General features: G+C 34.2%; 1 long non-coding RNA gene across 2 annotated transcripts in view; it reads left to right on the forward strand.

Moving 5' to 3' along the window:
- LOC128928821 (uncharacterized) overlaps positions 1-22,435 on the forward strand; it is a 276,849-nt gene that overhangs the window by 21,173 nt on the left and 233,241 nt on the right. Inside the window, exon 1 of one of the 2 annotated variants that reach the window (XR_013521726.1) lies at positions 1,726-2,191. The exons of the other annotated variant lie outside the window; for it this stretch is intronic. This is a non-coding gene — a long non-coding RNA (uncharacterized LOC128928821). Of the gene's footprint in view, positions 1-1,725; positions 2,192-22,435 lie in introns of those variants that run through there. 2 annotated transcript variants of the gene reach the window in all.

The following is a 22,435-nucleotide window of genomic DNA, read 5'->3' on the forward strand; positions in this document are numbered from 1 at the left end:
GTTTTGAGACGGAGTCTTGCTTTGTCACCCAGGCTGGAGTGCAGTGGTATGATCTTAGCTCACTGCAACCTCTGCCTCCGAGGCTCAAGCAATTCTCCTGACTCAGTCTCCCTATTAGCTGGAATTACAGGCACATGCCACCACGCCTGGCTAATTTTTCTATTTTTAGAATAAAGGGGTTTACCATGTTTGCCAGGCTGGTCCCAAATTTCTGACCTGAAGTGATTTACTCTGCTGGGCCTCCCAAAATGCTGGGATTACAGGCGTGAGCCACCATGCCTGTCCAAATTTTTAAATTTATATAGATACACAATAGCCTATATGCTTATGGAGTAAATAAGATATTTTGATACATGCATACAAAGTATAATGATCAAATCCATTTAATTAGCATATCAATTGCCTCAAACATTTATCATTTCTTTGTGTTAGAAACATTCCAAATCTAGCTAATTTGAAATATATTAATACATTAAATTACTGTGAATTACAGTTGTTCTATTGTGCTATGAAACACTAGAACATATTTCTTCTATTTGACTGCATGTTTATATTCACTAACCAAGCCCTTTTCACACCCACCCTCTCTACTACACCTCAAAGCCTCTCTGGTCACCATCATTCTACTCTCTATCTCTATGAGATCAATTTTTGTTTTAGTTCCCATATATGAGAAAGAACATGTGATATTTGTCTTTCTGTGCCTGGCTTATTTCACTTAGCATAATATCTTCCAGTTTCAGCCATGTTGCTGCAATTGATAGGATTTCATTCTTTTTATGGCAGAATAATATTCCACTGTGTATATATTCCACCTTTTCTTTACCTGTTCTTCTTTATGACGTCAGTCTACTAACTCCACTGGGGCAGGGATTATATCTATTTTGTCCATTTTTGGTGAGTCTATAACCTAGAACAGGGTGTGGCACAGAGTACACTAGACACTTAATTGGAATTAGACTGATGGACTTCCTCATCTGAAAGGTGTTTTCCTTTCTCTTCTACCTGAACTTTAACTGACTTTAAGGCTGAGCTTTAATTCTTCTGTGAGGCTTCCCATATTCCATATAGACATTTGCCCCTAATGAATTCATCTTTCTCTAACTCAATTGTGGAAAATCCTCAAGAATATGTTATGCAGCTCTTGTAATTCTGGTTCACTTACTATTCAATTCTTTCATTTATATTAAACTTTTCAGATTGTGTGATTTATCTCAACACCAGCTTGCACATTTTGTGGGGAGATACTATTCCACCTTCTCAGAACACAATTCGCCGGCAAATGGAAACTCCATAAAATACTTGTTGGTGATGTTTTCAACCATCTGGAAAATTGTTGTCCAAACAGTCACATTGTGGCTGCATTTAGAGCAAGCATAGTCTTAGTTTTATTTTTAGTTGCTCAGTTTGTATTTTGAAAAATGTTCATAAAAATCACCAAATTGCGTTTGACTAATAAGTATTTTTAGTTAAATGTTTTGAGTTAACATATTACAATTTTAGGATCGTCTTTATTGGAATCTCTCTTACCTAATGAAGACTCAACCCAGACTGGAATCATAGCTTGTGCACAAGTCTGCAATGAGGTGATTTTCCAGTTAGCAGCAACAGTGAGAAAACAACAAAGTGAATCATCCTTGTAAAGTCTGAAGAGATTACAGATTCCCATAGGGACAAAGGAAATGCTAAATATAGATGTGCACATTCCCGTTGAGCTGCTGCATCAGAAAGCAAAAAGAAAATGCAGGAGATAGAAGGAGATGGGGATGGGGGCAGGAAGAAACCAAACCAAGAAACTTCTGCGGAGGATCTTGTCCTCCAGGATCACAAACTTCCTTGGCTAAATTCTGTCTTCCTTCTCAAACATTTCCCAAGCAGCATACTGTAGGCTATTTTGGGGAAATATTTTCACAAAATATCTAAACCTTATGTTTGCTGACAGGCTACAAAGTCTGGGTTCTAAGTAAGAAATTTTCATCTCACACCAGAACTTTCCAGTCCAACTGGCACTTCTGCTTCTCATGAATCCTGAAGAACAACAGATGGAATTGGGAACCTAATTTTGACTGAGCTTAAATCCAGCCTTAGGTATAATTTAAAAAATCTCCAATCAATATTCCACCGGTTTTTGATGTTTTCATTTGAGTGGACTGGCTTCCCTCAGGAAAAACTGGAAAAGAAAATCACAAAGGTGAGAGTCTGCTTTTAGTGGATAGCATTGTATAAGTAAGTATAAGTAAAAATCATGCAGCTTCACCAAATGAATTTAGTCCTGTATTAAAAATGATCATGAATACGAAAGTGTGTGCAGGTACTGTAAAACACTACGCAGATGGTCCTAACGTTACTGCTGGAATTAGCAAGCTTCCTGAGAACATACAGCTAAATGCATGTTGACTGCTTTGCTTTGATAAATATACTGCCCTTTGCTTTCTGCCTCACCCTAGGACTGGCAGATCTCTTTCTTGCCCAAGAAATGTTGGCTAGTCAGATCTTACAAATAAAATTCAATAGAGTTTCTCCATTGTACAAAAGTAAAGCTTAGAAGAGGTGAAATGCATTTTATGGCCCCTTCTGCACTCAGAGTACCAAAGCCTGGGTTATGATTCTTATTTGCTACTAGTTGATACTGAGAAGTTAGAAGCAGAAAAAAAAAATAGGGAAAAATTTTCCTCCTAATGTTGGGATTCAGTGGGGGTTTTCTCCAGTTCCAGTGATTGACTTGACTGTTTATTTGTATGTTCCTCTTGTCCCTGATGGTACCAAAATACCAATCACCTGACAACGTTACGTGGCTCTCATTCTAGCTGGCTTAGCAAAGTTGACTGGTGAAATTTCTGAGGCTAACACCAATATACTGTTCTTTCATAAACATACGTACTATCTTGGAGACTTAAGCTTTGTCATAAAACTATAGGTTTTTCAGACCTGGAAGCAATCTAAGTAGACCTTCAGTATAATCATTTCATTTGGTAGCTAATAGCTTATATTAATGTAGCAAATGTAGCTCAATTTTTGTTTACAGTATTTAGTTTGAGGTAGACTGAGAAGACATAATTCTTGTTTTATACAGTGAAAGCATATTTAGCTTTCTTGACCTAAAATAAACTTACAGGACTGCAGATTGGAGTCAGAACCAACTTAGGAAATGAAGTCTCCTGCCTTGCATGCCAATTATCTTCCTATACATAGTTTACTCATGTTGGACCCCAAAAGACACTTCTCTGGCCTTCATCTCAAAGCCAGATTACAACCAATCCACCTAGTTATCCACAGGCTCTCTGTAGAATTCTCCAACTTGTGCAAGCTTAATATCCCAAGCTCCAGAGAAAAATACCATAAATTTCAAACTGAAGTATGAGCTTCCCTATAAAGCCTTTCTTGATCTCTAGAAAAAGACTGGCATTTTTCTGTTACGCATTTCAGCCCAGAAGAAAATCCATCTCCTCAGATGCAGCTTTGAAGATTTCCGTTTAGTAGTTCATAAGGGGTTCTATATTTATTCATCAAATATGTAACCTGAGTAAGATCTATCAGTTCTATGCTTTCACTTTATTATCTCAGATAATTCTATTAAGAATATCTGCTAACTTATTACTCCAGTAGATGTGCTTAGATGGTCAGTAAATATATATGCTCCCAGAAGGTATTAAATAATCATATATAGAATTGAAATAAATTCAGTTACTTCAGAAGCATCTTATCTTTTAAAGTTTTTGATGGCAGAACGTATTTCTAGTTTTTTTTTTTTTTTAATTTCTCTTAGTATTTGAAAAGTGTCTTATACCTGTAGGTACTCAACAAATATCTATTGATATGAAATATGTGAACAATTACCTGTAGAGATAATATGGATTTAATGTGATTTTGTAGCAATCTGACACACCAGGACTCAGTTTTTCCCTACAACTGCTTTTTCCAGGGTTTCTCAGACAGAAACAATTTTGTCCGTCAGAGGACATTTGGAAATAGCTGGAGATATTTTTGGTTGACACAGCTCAAGGGTGTGGGGTGATAAGGGTGGGGTTGCTACTAGCCTCTATTGATTAGAGGCTAAGGATGCTGTAAAAATCCTGCAGTGCACAGGACAGCCCCTGACAACAAAGTATTATTTGGCCTGATATGTCAACAGTGACCAGACTAAAACCCTGGCTTAGGCACATCTCTCACTAAAACCCTTACAAGTTTATATTTAACATAATAGGATGTGCTAAGTCTATTTTCAATGTTTATTTTTTATTGGTAGTTAATTTTATGGGAAATATGTAAGTCAACACAGCCACCAAAGCCACATATACATATGCAATCTTGGATCATCACCACTGTTTAAATGTGATTTTATGTGTTACGGTAACATGGAAGGGTAGAATGCAGGTCTGAAATGATTTCATGGGAAGATGAGTCATTTAAGTATCACTGTGAATGTGGACTGTTTACCTGCATGATTAAAGTATGAAAACTTGAATGAGACAGATTAAACATCCTGGGTAGTTAAGTATTACTTCATGTTGCAATTTTGCATCTACTACATAATTTGAATTGAGAACATACAAACCTGAATAAGTAGAAGGATTTAACATTAGGATCTGAAAAGCTAATAGTGATATTTATGTAACATTAATGTAACTGGTACCTGGTTTTGTATTCCAAGGTATGTCTACAGAATGCAAAAGTACTTTGCAACAGGCCAATTTGAATGAGGGACTTAAGAGGAAGAAAAGAGTGAGATGCACAAAATTGGTCTGTGAATAGGGTCCCTACATAATTTGTTATCCAAACCAGGGCACCTTTGAATATGGGACACTGTTACTAATTAAGCCAGGACAACATGCATAAATAAGGACTATCTTGGGGCAAATCAAGCCTGATCAGTTGTTTACAAGAGCACAGTTATTAAAAATGTGGAATTCTGGATAAATTTTGTTTAAGATTTTGTTGTTTGTATATTTTATGTAAAAACGTATAACCCTTGCTTAAGATATTACTAGGTTTAAAGTGGTACCATAGTGAAAAAAGTTTGAGAAAATGCTAGGTTAAATCAAGTATCTAAGATTTTTTTTTTCCTACAGACCTTGGAGAGTGTTGAATATGTTAATATACATGGGCAATTCTCCAAGAGAGAATAAATATTTAGCACTTTCCAAATGCATTTGATCATAAGAAGGTTTCTTTGGATCATGAGTTTTTCGAGGGTAGAAGTCATACCTCCACCTTATCTAGAACATAAATGATGCTGCTTCAAAGATGACAAATGATTATGTATAAGGTAAGGGAAAGTCATAAATGTACTGCAGTCTCAATGAATCAAGATGAAGGGCAACATAGAGACAAATAGGCAAAGTAGGAAGTGGAAGCCCTTAGAGGGTTTCACTCCAGTAGGAGCAAATATTGCTTAATCCCTTCTTACACTTGCTGGACTGTGTGGCACAGCCTGTTGTTTGGCTCTTCCAGCCTCTCTTGTAATTTCTAGTCTCCTCCTTTTGGAGGCCCCAGTCTCATCTGACTTCCTCTGCCAGCATCTAATCCCTGAAATCTTTGCCTTCCAGAAGTTACCACCTAAGTAAGATATTAGGGAGGGATGACTTCCTTTTAGTACCCAGGGTATTATCAGAAATGGAAGAGAATCAATTACCCATTTCCACCCTTTCAGACTCCTCTCATTTAATCCATTGCCTTTCACCTCCAAATTTGGAATAAATAATCAGTGAAAAAGGTCAAAGCCCCAGTAAGGCCATGGTTTCAGTGAGGGTAAATTTATATTATGATTTGTGTCATTTATGAGGAGGAAAAATCCCTTCCTTCAGAATTCTTTGCATATTCACTTAACAAATGTTTATTGAGAGCACACTGTATACCAAATACTGTATCAAGCTTGGGAGGATCAAACAGGAACACAATTAAGACACGGTCATTGTCTATGAATCTGGACGTCTGAAAGCTTGCATCAGAAACTGGGATAAGTCTTGTCACTGGGAAGGCTTTACCTCTTCATTTCATTCAAATACTTGCACAAACCACCAGAAGCCTTAAAATTCTCCTGCAAAGGTTATAGGATGATAAATTCTTCATTTCATGGACTTTCCTTTCAGGCCAAGTTTTGCAATAATTTAACATTTATTTAGTGCTACTGGCCTGGAGGTGGTACAGAAAATGGAAAATAATCACGGTTTCTGCCTTGTAGACTTACAATCTATTAAATATTTTTTCCTCTCTTTCTAGCTGTAGATTTAATGATTTTAGGCCAAAAATAACAAGGTTATTTAAAAAGTATTAATCAAGATATGTAACTTTAAAATTACCTACTTTGTCTCAGGACATTCATCTTATGTATGTTTTTATTGCTGGGGGCTAGCAATACATTTATGGAGGATTTCTCTAAGATAGAAATTTAAAAGAAAATTTACATACAAACTCAGTAATCTCTATATAACTCACTTCTCCATTTTCTGGAATCTGAATATTTTATGAAAAGGCATTTCTTTTCACTAACAAAACCCAATTAGGCCAACAATTTGGGACTTGTATTCTATCTTTGATCCCTCAAGATAATTTTTTTTAATCTTTAATTTTTATTTTTTAATTTAATTAATGGATACATAATAATAGTTACATATTTGTAAGGTACATCTGATATTATGATACAAGGATACAATGTGTAATAATCAAATCTGGACAATTGGAATATCCATAACATCAAATATTTATTATTTTTGGGGGGTTGGGAATATTCCAAATCTTTTCTTTTGGCTATTTTGAAATATACATTATATGATTGCCAAATTTAGTCACCCTGTTGTGCTGTTGGGCACTAGAACTTACTTCTATCTGTGTATTTGTTCCCATTAACCAACCTCTCTTTATTCCCTCATCCTCACTACCATTCTCAGCCTCTGGTAATCACCATTCTACTCACTATCTCCATGAGATCAATTTTTATCATCAGCATGTGAGTGAGCATGTGTAAGATACATACTTAATTTAATATCCTCCAGTTTCATCCACGTTGCTGCAAACGTGGATGAAACGTGGGTCTCATTTTTTTTAACAGTACAATAGTATTCCATCATGAATATTTACCATACTTTCTTCATTCACCTGTTGATGGACACCTAGGTTGATTGCATATCTTGCCTATTGTGAATGGTGCTGCCACCAACAAGGAAGTACAGCTACCTCTTTGACATACTAATTAAGGGTGAGGACAAATTCCCGCAAACGTAGGTTTGTGACAATTTGCACTCTTTTTTTTTGTTTGTTTTTTTGAGCCAAATCATGCTCTGTCACCCAGGCTGGAGTGCAGTGGTATGATCTTGGCTTACTGCAACCTCCACCTCCCAGGTTCAAGCGATTCTCCTGTCTCAGCCTCCCGAGTAGCTGGGACTACAGGCACACAACACCATGCCCAGCTAAGTTTTGTATTTTTAGCAGAGACCGGTTTCACCATGTTGGCCAGGTTGGTCTCAATCTCTTGACTTTGTCCACTCACATGGGCCCACAAAGTGCTTGGATTACAGGTGTGAGCCACTGTGCCAGGCCTGATAATTCACACTGTTAAAACACTCACGCCTGTAATACAAGCACTTTGGAGGCCAAGGCGGGTGAATCACCTGAGGTCAGGAGTTCAAGACCAGCCTGACCAACATGGTGAAACCCCATCTTTAAAAAAAAAAAAAAAAAAACACTCCTTACCCCAGAAGAACTGGCTTGTTATATGAGGGCTGACTGACTTCTGTAGGAGGTAAATCATTCCATCTCCTCTCCCTTGTCCTTCCTAAGTCTCCGTCCTTCCTCACCCATCCCTCAGCCTGCATCTTGAGCTTGACAGCTTCTTCAGTCTCTGTTTCTGAGACACTTGTTTTTGACACATTCAGCTGTCAGGAAAATCAGTGTCCCCATCTACAGGAAGTGGATTGAAGAAAGTCATGCAATATTATTTTTCATTTCCTTGGATGACATTTTATGTCTCTTTTTACTTCAGTTTCTTGGATCCAGGACATTTGTACAGTGTTTTGCAGATTTTTAAAGTGTTATAATTCATTATTTTATTTATTCTTCCCAATGAACCAGCTAGGTAGGTAGAAAACACTTTCTTCATCCCCATTTAGCAAATGAAAACCTGATGCTTAGAGCATTTATGAGTCATTAAAAGTTACATGTTATGAAATAGAGCTGGGATAAGAGCCTAAGCCTTTTGTCATTTCAAGGCAATGCTCAGGATTATTATTAATATTTAATTATAAATATTAAGTATTGTTTGTGGTTTAAAAAATTTACTCAATTCCAGAATTCCCTAGATCACAGGGTGACAACTATGTATGGTTTGGCATATACCCTTCTGGAGATTTTTATAAGGCCACTTGTAAGTGCTTCACACATACATAGAGTTTAAAACACTTAAAGTGGCACTATGTTATGGATATGATTTTGTTGCATACTGTTTCCATCTAATAATCACTGATATTTCTGTCAGGCTGTATAGAGGGCAGTCATTCTTTTTAACTGCTACAGAATAGTTTGTACATGAATATAACATTTATTTAACCAGTCCCCTGTTAAGGGATAGTAATGCCTTTTCAGATGCTGCTGTTAAAAACAACACTGGAAATTGCAGCCTTCTGTTCCATGTTGGAGAAAGGAGTGACTATACATATAGAATGGGTTTCAAAACACATATATATATACACACACACATATATATATGTATTCAACATTTTAATAGATTTTTTTCTGAATTGACCTCCCAAAAGGCTTCAGAAATTTATATTACCACTGAAAGTATAGAGTCCTAATTTCTACATACCCTGGTCAAACATTAAATAGGATCAATTTCTGCTTTTATCTTTGCTACTTTCTACTTCAAGTTATTTAATTCTTGATGTTCTATGTTCTTTAGTTGAATATTTAGTTAATTCATTTCTGATCTTTCTTATTCTCTAATCAGTACATTTATGTATATGCATTTTTTTGGTGAATATCAGTTAAAGTACGCCCCATAGATTTTTGCCATTAGGTTGAGGTATAACCACAATTTTTTTCTGTAACTTGTAATTCTTATATTGATTGACTTTAAAACACTTAATATAGAAAGCTTCAGTGTTTAATTGTATAGATTTTTGTGTTCAATTATATTAAAGTATTCTTTGCAGTGAGAAAATATGGCTTCTAGTTTTTATAATTTATTGTTCTTTCTTGACTAATTAGTTCATTTCAGTAAATGTTAAAAACATTTTAAGAATGAATGTGTAATCTCTATTTTGTAAAAAAAACAAAAAACAAATTTGTTAGTAGTAGTGATTAAGGTTCATTCAAGTCTTCCACTCTGCTGGGAATTTGTCATTTCTGTGTTTCTAACAGATGTTGCTTTGTATTTATGTCAATGCTGTGCTGTTAGATGCATGATATTTAATGACATATTTCTTGGGAAAAAACTTTCTTCTGCTTTAAGGATTGTTTACCTCAAATAGACTATACATGCTTTTGATATTGCTACTCTTGTTTGGTTTTTGTTACTCTTTGACAGCTATGTGATTTGCCTGTCACCTTTTTTCACCCACACGAGGATTTTGTTTTATATTATTTGAGTGTGTCTTTTGTAAATGACATACAAGTAATTTTTAAAACCCAATCCAAGAATCACTGCTTTTGAATGATAGGGTCATTTACCATAATCACCTGTAATAACTTACATAATTGATATTTCTGACATCTATTTCTATTTTTAACATTTTCTAGTATTTTCTTTAGCTGTAATGATAGATTTTTTTTTTTTATATTTCCCCCTTCTAATGTTTAAATGGCATATCTTAATTTTTTTCTTGTGGTTACCAATTCATTTTTAACAAACTTTGCAAAATATTATTTTGTAAACATAGATAATTGATGAAGTTATTTGATATCTTCTGAAGAGGACAAAATTCTTAGCACCTGTGTATTTTCCCTTTCCTCACCCTGTGTATTCTGTTTCCTTGAAGACACTGAAATTTAAACTTTATATTGTTTTTATTGTTATTTTTTATTATGGTTCCAATTTCTTAGAAATAATTTCTTAACAACTGCTTTATATTTCACAACTGTATTTTCAGCAGTTGTTTAGAATTATCTACACCTTTTATTGTTCAAATATTTATTATGTCTAGGTTTTCAGGTTTCTTTTGTTTGTTTGCTTGTTTCTTTGTTTGGTTGAAACCTGTGCTTAAGAATTATTTCAGAATGATTTCTTGGTGGTTACAGTTTTGAGCTCATTTAAAAAATGTTATTATTTTGCTCTCACATTTGAATGCTCATTGCTTCACAACAAATTACCACTATACTCATTGGATTAAAACAACAATTTTTTAAAGTAGTTTCTGTGTGTCAGAAATCTGGGTAACATTTTTCTGGTTGTCTCTGGCTCAAAGTCACTCAAAGTTGCAGTGAAACTGGCATCTAGGCCTGTGATCAATATGAAGGCATCATCAAGGACTAGATCCAATTCCCAGGTCACTTAAATGATTGTTGGTAGGATTCGGTTTCATGCAGGCTATTGGCTGGAGGCCTCCCTCCTTTCTGTGCTACCTAGGCTTTTCAACAGGGTATTTCATAACATGGAAGCTGGCTTCCTACAGAAGTAGGGAGCAGGAGAGGGAAGAAGAGTTCCCTCAAGACAGAAGACAAAGTCTTTTAATTACTGAATCTCAAAAGTGAGATCCCATTGCTTCTACTGTATCCTATTTCTTTAAAGTAATTCACTAAACCCAATTCACACTCAAGGGTTGTGGGGAATCACAGAAGGGCATGGATACCAGAAAGTTGAGATAATTTAGGCCATTTTAGAGACTGCCTATTATTCTAGGTTCAACATTATTTTTCCTCCATACTTTGAGGACATAGGCTCACTGTCTTGTAGTATCCATTTGTGTGTGTGTGCGTGTGTGTGTGTGTGTGTGCACATGTGTGCGCACATGCACAAATAATAAGACTTCTGATTTTTATTCCTTTACAGCTAACCTATTTTTCTCTAGATAAGTTTAGTTTCTTCTAACATTTAGAATTCTGAAATTCCACTGGGATATTTCTAGCTTGCATATTTTCTCATTATTTATGATAATCTTTTAATATTCCCTTTAAATATTAAGATGGAAGTTTTAGAATAGCTTAAAGATATTTTATTATGCTATTCCTTCTTCCTGATTTCCCTGTAGTTTGCTTCTGGAAATCTTAAAATGGGTATTAGAACTTCTGTATTTATCTTTTATTATTTTATTCATTCATCCAGATTTTTAGAAAATTTAAATATTTTACAGTTTTTTGTGGGTACACAGTAAATGTATGCATGTTTGGGGTATATGAGATGTCAAAACATGATACAGGCATGTAATGTGAAATAAGCACATCATCGGGAATGGGGTATCCATCCCCTCAAACACTTAACTTTTGAGTTACAATCCAGTCACATTAAGTTATTTTAAAATGCACATTTAAGTTGTTATTGACTGTAGTCATCCTACTGTGCTAGTAGATAGTAGCTCTTATTTATTCTATTTTTTTTTAATCCAGTTAACATCTCCACATACCACCTCTTCCCACCACCCTTCCCAATCTCTGGTAACCATTCTTCTACTCTTTATGTCCATGAGTTCAATTATTTTGATATCTCGATTGTACAAATAATTGAGAATATGTGATGTTTGTCTTTCTGTGCCTGGCTTATTTCACTTAACATAATGATCTCTAGTTGTATCGGTGTTGTTACAAATGACTGGACCTCATTCTTTTTTATGGCTGAACAGTACTCTGCTGTGTATATGTACCACAATTTATCCATTCATCTGTTGATGGATAGTTCCATTATTTCAAAATCTTATCCATAGTAAACAGTGCTACAGCAAGCATAAGAGTGCAGATATCTCTTCAATATGCTGATTTCCTTTCTTTTCATTGTATACCTACTAGTGGTATTGCTGGATCATATGGCAGCTCTACTTTTAGTTTTTTGAGGATCATCCAAACTGTTCTCCATACTGATTGTACTAATTTACATTCTCACCAACAGTGTACAATGGTTCCCTTTTCTTCACATATTTGCTAGCATTTGTTATTGCCTGTCTTTTGATATAAGCTATTTTTACTGGTGAGATGATACTTCATTGTAATTTTTATTTGCATTTCTCTGATGCTCAATGATGTTGAGCACCTTTCATATGCCTGTTTGTCATTTGTATATCTTCTTTTGAGAAATGTCTATTCAAATCTTTTGCTCATTTTTTGATAGGATTACTAGACTTTTTCCTATAGAGTTGTTTGAGCTCATTATATATTCTGGTTATTAACCCCTTGCTAGATGGGTAGTTTGCACACATTTTCTCCCATTCTGTGGGTTGTCTCTTTACTTTATTGATGGTATCCTTTGCTTTGAATAAAAACATTCATCCTATCCATTGTTTTTAACTTGATATGATCCATTTGTTCATTTTTGCCTTGGTTACCTGTGCTTGTGGGGTATTGCTCAAAAAATCTTTGCCCAGACCAATGTCCTGCTGATTTTTTCCAATGTTTTCTTGTAGTAGTTTCGTAGTTTGAGGTCTTTGATATACGTCTTTAATCCATTTTGATTTTATTTTGGTATATGGGATAGAGGTCTGGTTTAATTCTTCTGTGTATGGATATTCAGTTTTCCCAGCACCATTTGTGGAAGAAACTGTCTTGTTCCCAGTGTATGTTATCGGTACCTTTGTCAAAAATGAGTTTGCTGTAGCAGTATGAATTTCTTTTTGGGTTCTTCTTTATCATGTTCCATTGGTCTATGAGTCTGTTTTTATGTTAGTACCATGCTGTTTTGCTTACTATATCTCTACTATATAATTTGAAGTCAGGTAATGTTTTTATATAGTTTCATTCTTTTTGTCTAGGATAGTTTTAGCTATTCTGGGTCTTTTGTGGTTCTACATACATTTTAGAATTGATTTTTTTTCTATTTCTGTGAAGACTGTCATTGGTATTTTGATAGGAGTTGCATTAAATCTGTGGATTTCTTGGGGTAGTATGGACATTTTAACAACATTGAGTTTTCTAATTCATGAATATGGAATCACTTTTCATTCTTTTTGATGTCTTCTTCTATTTCTTTCATTAGTGTTTTATAATTTTCGTTACAGAATCTTTCACTTCTTTGGTTAAATTAATTCCTAAGTATTTAATTTTATGTGTGGCTGTTGTAAATGGAATTACTTTTTAAAGTTCCTTTTCACATTGTTCAGTGTTGGCATATAGAAATGCTACTGATTACTCCAGCTAGGGTGACAGAGTAAAAAAAAAAAAAAAATGCTATTGATTTTTTTAATCTACAACTTTACAAATTTATCATTTCTAATAGTCTTCCTCTGTAATCTTTAGGTATTTCAGATTTTTCATATTTGCTCAAGGAATCATATTTTGAGTAAATATTGTAACTTAATTTCATAGTTCATTAATTTAATTCTAAATTGTGTCCATTCTGCTATTTTGTACATCTATTTTATTTCCCTAATTTGAAAATGTTTGAAATAAAAATGTTATGGCCATAGGCTCACTGAAGCATAACCTTTTAATTCACTGGGAGCAATGGTTAGAAATAGCTGGTTTAGTATTAATGATAACTTTATAAAACATAATTTATAGTGAATAATGAGAATTGACTATATTTCAAAGGAGCTTAGTTTTGGAAAGGAGAAATAAGAAACAGTGATTTTCAAGTGACCAGGAGGAGCAAGGAGAACACTTGGCTATCTCCTATTTCCTTGAAGCCTTTCTTGGGAAAGTGCCAGAAGGCATGGTCTCAGGAGATTTTAAGGTTTTTTGTTTGTTTGTTTGTTGGTTTTTAAAGAGTAAATGGCAATTCGGAGAACAGTGTCAAGTTACAGAAGAGTTTGTTATTCTATATCAGGAGCACAGAAAGGCACAGTGAACAATTTTGGAAGGGAAGGAGGGCTGTGTACACTACAGTTTGGGTGGGGAGGAGGGTTAGTGAATGGCTTGGTTAACTTAGAGTTTTGGAAGTGACCAGGCACATAGGAATGTGAGCATCATGAGAGATTAGTTTGATAGTTTATTAGAGAAAAGGGGATAGTTGACACTTTCTTCCAAAGCTTGTTATGCTATAGCTGTGTCAGTAATAGCTAAGTCTGAGGTTTTTGATGTTGTAGTTAGTCTCCGGATATGTCTGAACTTTGACTTTTTTCAGATTTTCTCTTTTGACAGTAAGGGATTAAGGGTTTTTCTTCCCCATCCCTCTGTGGCTTAATTATCGATATTTCCTCATCTTTTATATTTCTGTAAGTCATAATATTATGGTCTGTCTGGTAATGGTACCATTATGCCAGATTCCAAAACTATCTGTTTTTATTTTTATTCTTCAATTTTCTTTGTCCTTTTAATGGTTATTTGGGGAGACGGAGAATCTGCTAGGTTTGGATGGAGTTTCCATTATTCCTGTTAAAGCCTTTCCCTCTTTGATTACCATATTTAAAAAGTTTAAACACCAAGAGAGGAAATATTAAAGTATTTTAAACATTGACAGAAGAAAAGTGGAGTTCATTTTCTTTATATAAGAAGGTATCTGTCATACTTGCTATGCTGGTATGGGGACATGCATTTTAAATATTAATATCACTATCTATTAAATGGTAATACTTAAGTCTCTCAAATGCCATTCCTTTGGCAATACAGATAAATGTGCATCAGCTTCACCTTTAACATTTGTCCTGCTGCCTTCTGACCATCAAGTTCTCCAGGATGCTCAAAAGCATTCTAATCATTTATTGCAATAAGGAAAGCTTCATTAATAGATTTACTACAATGCTAATGAGACATTATCTACCACGGTCCTTTAATGAGAGTTACTGCTTAATTTCAGGAAGAGTTCTACCACTTTTCTTTGCTGCTATGAAGCTATCTCTAAAATTTCAAACAGACTTTTTCCTATGACAAGAAGCTGCTGAGACAAAGTACTTTTAGAAAAAGGTATTTGACCTCCAACAGGGAAGGGAATATGAAGGAGGTATAAGAATCAAAAGTACATATAGCAAGCAGAGGGCAAATTATTGAGCAAAGCTAGGGCCCAGGACTATTTCTGAACAATAGAGACAGGCTTTTCTAAATTGCTCTCCATGAGACTTAGCACTAGAAACAAAGTTTTGATAATGTTTTAAATAATAAATTACAAAGTTTTCTTTTTCCTTTTTTGTATACAAAAGAAAAATTCTACTTTTGTCATGTGGAATTGATTATATCTCAGGCATGAAAGTGTATTTCCGCATTTTTTACAGTATTGTCCAATGCAAAAAGTAAACACATTTAGTGTCATTAGAGTTCTTATTGTCTTTATACTTTTCTATACTAATTACCTTTAGAATTAAGAGAGAAGATCATCCCATTCTTTCTTAATCAGGTTTTATTTCGTGAGCGATCTTGACATAGTCTAAATGTTCATGTCCCCCAGAAGCATATGTTGAAATCCTAAACCCCAATGTGATTGTATTAGGAGATAGAAGGCAATTATGTCATAGAAGTGGAGCCCTTATGAATGGGATTAGTGCCCTTATAAAAGACACCCTCACCCTTTCTACCATGTGAATCCAACACTGAGAAGGTGCCATCTATGAGCCGAAAGTGGGCCCTCAACAGACAACAAATCTGATGGCACCTTCAGGTTATAAGTTTTATCCACCAGAACTGTGGGAAATAAGTTCTATTGTTTGTAAGCTACCCAGTTTGTGGTATTTTGTTACAGCAGTCTGAATCGACTGGGACAGATCTTTCAAAAGAAAAGTACTAAAATAAACCAGGACCTACTGCATTTATAGAGATTGTCTCCTGCTTTTATTATGTATGTATTTCCATTCATGTCATTAAATATTCTCGGAAATAATTTATTTTAAAATGTCTATTGCAAAACCAAAACCACGTTCATTCATAGTTCCAAGTGATAAGCTGATAGTTTTGCTTCAGTAATTATGTTTTCTTTCTCTCCTCTCTCTCTTTAAACCTTGATGACCATTTCGTTTTCCATGTTTGCTGTAATGGTTTATTTGCTTTTACTTTCAGGGGTATGAAGGACACAGACAGTTTTTAATTCTACTAGTTGTTACCTGTAGGGCCCTTTTAAACCATGTGTGTTTTGGAATTTTCAAGTAAATAAAAATGAGACAATAACACCGTGTATAGTATTTTTACTTACAGCACCCAGGCATTATTGAGACTTGCTTAATAGAATGTTGAAATTTCAATTTGGTTTCTTGTTAATAATTTTATTATATATATATGTATGTGTACACACATACATATATATACATATATACACATATACATATATATACACACATGCACTCTTCCAAGAATTATTAACATGAATTATATATATATAATTATATAAGTATATATATATAATTATATAAGTATATATATAATATATATATTATATATATATAAGTATATACATATATAATTATATATATATAATTTATATATTATATATATATACTTTGTTTCAAATCAACTTTGGGGTTATATAATTTAGTCACCAATTTGAAAAATTTTGAAAAATGTACTATAATTTCTCAATTATGTAGCATGATATAATCTTCAAATAAGATTGTATAGGCCTTTCAACATTGTTCTTCTTTTTCAAAATCCTATTTCCTGTTTTAGATTGTTAGCATTTCCATTAAAATGATAGAATTATGTTCATAATATTGAAAAAAAAATCTGGGATTTTAATTGGGGTTTACATCAATTTGGAAGAAAGCATTAGCATTTTTGTACTATTTACTCTTTGATAAACATGGCATAACTAAACCTTTAATTAAAGTTATGTGTTTTCTGCTATAGAGGATTTACCTGTTTTTCAGTAAATTTATTTCTGAATATTTCATGGTTTTGATGCAAATGTAAATAGTATTGCTTTATTAATCTTTTATTTTGTTTATATTTTATTTTCCAATAGTTTATTTGTAGTATATAGAATAAATTAATTTTTATGTGGTGATCTTGTATCCTATGACCTTGCAAAATTAAATAGTTCCAGTGGGTTTCTAAAATTCTTTTGTAGATTTTTTAGGCTTTCTCTATATGCACAATCATTTTGACTGAACATGAAAATAGTTTCACTATTCCTTTCCAAGTATTCCTTTCATTTATGTTTTTTATTGCTCTGGATAAAACCTCAAGTAGAATATTTAATGTGATGGTTGGGAGCTTGCATTCTCACCTTCTTTCAACTTTGGAAGGAAAATGTTGATTCTTTGGCCTTTAAGCTTCATATTAGCTATAGATGCTCATTGTTCTTGTAGTTCCCTTAATCAAGTAAAGAAAGGCTTTTTTTCTTTTTTAACTCCAGTTTTCTATCATTTTAAAAATCACAAATGGTTGCTGGAATTGAGACTCAACTGCTTTATCTGCATTTATTGAAAAGATCTTATTCATTTGTTTGGTTTATGTGCTTAATTATATCAAAGTTTAAATATGTGCTTTTAAATATCAAAGCAATCTTACATTTCTAGGATGAATATCACTTGCATGTTTTTACCTTCTAATATAGTTAGAATGTTACAGCATGTTGGTTTGTAGTTTTCTTTCCTTGTAATGTCACAGTCTGGCTGTGGTATTAGGATAAAGCACTAGACATTTATTTCTCTTCTATTAGCTAAAAACATGTGTTTTGTGAAAGAGTGGCATTATTTATTCCCCTAATATTTAATGGAATTCCCCAAAGAAGCCAACTGAGAGTTAAGTTCATTTGGGGAGTAGGGGAATCGTCATTGAGGTTTTACATTATAAAATTCAAAATTTTTCATAGTTAAATTTTCTGTCTCTTCTTAACTGTTTTGATAATTTTTTGCTGTTCAGGATTTTAACTTTACCTGCTGAGTTTTGCAACATAAAGTTGTTTAGCTGCATTTATTACTTTAGTTTTAGGTTCACATTGATTATCCTCCACCCCTACTTCATTGTTGATTTTAGAGATTTATGTCTTCTTCCTCCCACTTGTGCTTTTTTCATGAGTCCACCTAATGATCTTTTTATTTCTTTTCAAAGAAGTTGCATTTGTTCTTAATGATTTTCTCTCTTGTTTTCTATTTACTTTTTCATTGGTTTATGCTCTCATTATATCCTACTGTCTAATTTTTTTTCCTTGATTTTTAAGGTGAAAGCTTCATTGATTAACTTACAATCTATTTTTTAAAACAATCCTTTCTAATGTATGTATTTAAAATTGTAAATTTCACTCTATATTTTCTGCATACTTTGCCCTTTTCTAGACCTCCAGTTATTCATATGTTAGACCAACTGATTTTATCACACATTTTTTTCTCTGAGCTTTGGTTTTCATAGTTCCTTTTGCTCCGTTTTAGGGTTAACTTATCTTTACTTCTGCAATGCTAATCTTCTGTCAGACCCATCAGTGAACACTGAAGTTTTTTTTAGCTCTGTATTCCCATTGTCTATAGTTTCTGTGTTCTTCCTCATGTTCATGATTTTCTTTATATTATTTAACATATTTATAATACTTATTTTAAAGTCTTTGCTTATTTTATCATATCATTTTGGTTTTATTTCAATGAACTAAAATTTCTCTTGGTTATGAGTTACATTTTTCTGTTTCACATGTCTGTTTTTGTTTATTTCATTAGATGCTGGAGATTGTAAATATTACTTTGTTTCATGTTTAGATTTTGATATCTTCCTTTAAAAAAATGTAGTTATGTTCTAGACTATAGGTAATTTACTTTTTCTGTCAAGGCTTGTTTTTGAGCTTTGTCACAGTGGGTAACAGAAACTACAAAAAGCCTTTTGGTGGCCTTAGGCACTTATTGAGGCCTCTCTTCTGGTTCGTCAGAATTTGAATGTCTCTTACTCCTGTGAAAGCTCTCCCAATTTTTCAGCATATAACTTCCTTCCTCTAGCACATAACTTCCTTCTAGTTGCCTTTCCCTGGTAGTTGTTCTTTGCCAGCCCTTGTTTTGGCACCCTATATCTGTGCTAGTCATTAAATGTCTCTAGGGCCCTGCTGCACATTTCTGGAGCTTTTCCCTAAATTGTTCTCATGTCTCTCTATGTTGGTTTGCAAATAAATTATAGCCCATAGTTTCCAAAATGCAGCATTGTTCCCTCAGCTAAGCAAAACAACTGTGCTGTTTGCTTTTTCATCCCTGGTGGGTCTCAGGCACAGAAGTTAGGTTGCTTATATCACCTGCCTTGTTTCTTTCTCCTCTTTTAGGGATCATAGTTTTATACTGTCTAATGTCCAGTGTTCGAGAACTGTTTGTACATATTTTGCCTGTTTTATGGTTTTGTATTGCAAGAGGGCTAGTATTGACATATTATGCTATCGTGGTTTATAGTAGAAGTCTTCATTTACTTTTGTAGCTACTTTTACACCAAATATGTAGACTTAATTTTATGTTGAATAGATTTTACCTTTCACATCAATATTTGTATAACAGAGCCTCATAATCTTAAAAGTTCATGTTGCTTTTATTACAGAAAATTGACCTACAGAATTGTAAGAATTCACAAATATTTCAAATCAATTTTATGTCTACCTAACGTGCTTGAAATCAGTAACTGTGTGTTAACCTTAGCATTCTATACACATATCTGTGGAACAAAACTCATAAATGTCTATTTAATAGTAGCACTTAATATAAATTATTGATTCTAGGCTATGGGTTTGGTTTAAGTTTACTCCTCTTTCTTCTCGTTGTGGTAGGTTTAGTGACAATGTAGAATACATTCTCAAAGGTATGACAGATGCCCAGGAGGGCACAAACTGAGCTATGCAGCCTCTTCATATGGCATGTCCACTAATATTGCATTGGTCTAAGCAAGTTATTGGCCATGCCCACCATCAAGACGGTAGGGCAGTGCATTCTGCCCTTAGTAGGAGGTATAGCAAAGTGATGTAGCAAAGGAATATGTATGTACAATTTGATAACAGGGTAAAAATGAGACAGTTAACCACAGTGTAACACCATCTATGCCCAGAAGATAATTTCTGAATGTACACATAGACATCAGAGAACGCTCAGTGTCACAACAAAAAAACTGGGGCAGAGCGAGAATGGTTGAGTAATGGTAGCCATGAAAGAGATCTATAATCTAGGAGAAAAGATGAAAAAAAAAATAGAAGGAAGTAGAATTCACGTATGTTCTTTTTCTTTCAGTTGGCTGAAGTTCATTTTCAATAAATGTAACAAGCAGTTTATAAAATCTTTTCTAAGAATATCTTTTACCTGTTAACACAGAAAGGTAATTAAATCAGGCATAAAAATTTTAAAAGTGACTGGTACAGAGTGTTATCTATCAACATGTTTATATTATTATGAGTTTTATTTTGTTGTTTGTGGCCTAGGACTTTTAATGGCGTGATTGTATGGTGGTCTCTTGGAAGCACTGGTGCTGAACAGATATCAAGAGACTTTTGCTAGTCTAAATATTTTATCAGGACATCTATGGTAGGATATTTCTCCAATATCGATCAGAAAAAAAAAATAATATAGTGGAAGAAAGGGTATCATTAATATTGGTTAGAATAAAGAAAAAGGGCTAGCTATTTTTAATTTCAGAGGTGACAAATACGTAACCATTACTCAACTCCAGGGTGTTCACGTTTAGTGTAGCAATGGGCCACAGATTTAGTGGAGCTGATCAATCCATGTGAATCTGACAGACACTGGATTTAATGACATTTTCCTGTTAGGTCAATGATATAATGAAAAAAAATCTACACTTAAACACAGAAACAGTAATTGTACATGGGTTGATATGTGTTGTAAATATTCTCCCCTTAGGAGTTAGGGGATGGTCTGTTAAGGCATTTGGAAGTCTGTGTAATGGAGGGAGGAGATCACAGGAGGTCTGGTATTCCATTACTATAATCTGTAAATTGTTACAGTGATTTTGTACCTGGTGAAACAAACTACTGCCTTGAGCTTCTGTCTGTCTGTCCCCTGAGCCACCCCTCATTTACCCATGATCTTGTACCTGGAGTGCTAAAGCAGCCTTCCAGCTTTCTGTTCCAACATTAGGGCCTGCATCTATTCTGATTGATTCAAAGGCCTTTCTCTAAAAGTATTCTTAAATAATGAGACAAAAGAGTTGCCTTGGATTGTTAATAAAGGGAATTACAGTTATAATTTCTCAAGCTCTGCAGACATGAGCTGTCTCTAGACAGCATGATCATAGTGTGTATATAAATTAGGTGCAAATGTATTTACATTTTGCCTCCTTTCTACCTAGTATGGCTCCAGGGATGGAACCCGAGCAGTAGCAGATGATAGGTACGTTTTCTGGTTGAGGTGGCTTTTGTCAGTTGGTTGGGTTACTAGGTATTGAGGCAGAGACTCAGATCACTTTGCCTGCTACTTGTTAACAAGGAGAGTTGAGATCACCAAAGAGGAGTGGAATGAGAAGTGGCGAGAACAAGGATGGCTTTTCCCCCACATCTCCCAGAAGGTTATGTGGTGCTTAAAGGAATCACCGGTGACTTTATTTTTTCTCCCAAGATCTTTTATATTTAGATGTTATCTATTACTGCCTTCCCTGGTAAGTGCCTATTCACTAAGCTGAATTGAGACCAAATTTTCTAGTCTTAAATATGAACTCTTTTTCTAAGATCATTGTAATAAAGCTGCTTCCTAGTCTAAGAGATTATAGGGAGGCAGTCAGGAAGAAAAGAATTCAAAGTTATTGAAAAAGCTACAGCTTTAATTATTTCTGTTAATGTTTTTTTTCTGGGATGTAAGGTGCAACAGAAAAATAGTCAGAGCAAGAAAACTACAACAGTACATTTGAAATAAAGATTTATCCCCATACTACGATTATATGATAGAAATGAAATGGGCCTCATAATTTATTTAAAAGAAACATCTGTTAAGTATTTACTTGACTGTGGAAGTATAGAAAAAATATATTTCATTTCTAATGCAAGCTGGATAAAGTAAATACTGTGGATCTGTTGCTGGGAAATCTATTGAAGAGATTAACAAGATGGCAAATCACATTTTCTCCATTTGTATAGAATTTAAACTGAGCAGATGTAAAGTTCTAGTTAGCTGTATAAATCCCTGCTTACCTGGGAATATAATGACCTCATGTGTGCACAGGCCTTTTTATGTATATGTGTATATCCATGGCCAGCAGCCACGTCATTCTGACAGTATTGACAGTCAGGTTGGCTAGCATGGAATACATTTTTATCTGTTATAAAAATTGCTTTGGAATTTCATGTGTGGTGAAATATTCAGATACATATAGAGGTTTGGGATTCAGTTAAGAAGCAACACTACCAAAAATGATTTATTTCCCAGATTGCTCTTCATCCTTACCAAGGACAGAAAAATAATTGCTGAGGAAATAAGACTCAAAGTTTCCCAGATGCTCTAATCAATATTTTTCTCTCATCCTACATGCACTTCCCTAG

The sequence above is a fragment of the Callithrix jacchus genome, chromosome 8 (assembly GCF_049354715.1).
Source record: "Callithrix jacchus isolate 240 chromosome 8, calJac240_pri, whole genome shotgun sequence".
Lineage (NCBI taxonomy): Eukaryota > Metazoa > Chordata > Mammalia > Primates > Cebidae > Callithrix > Callithrix jacchus.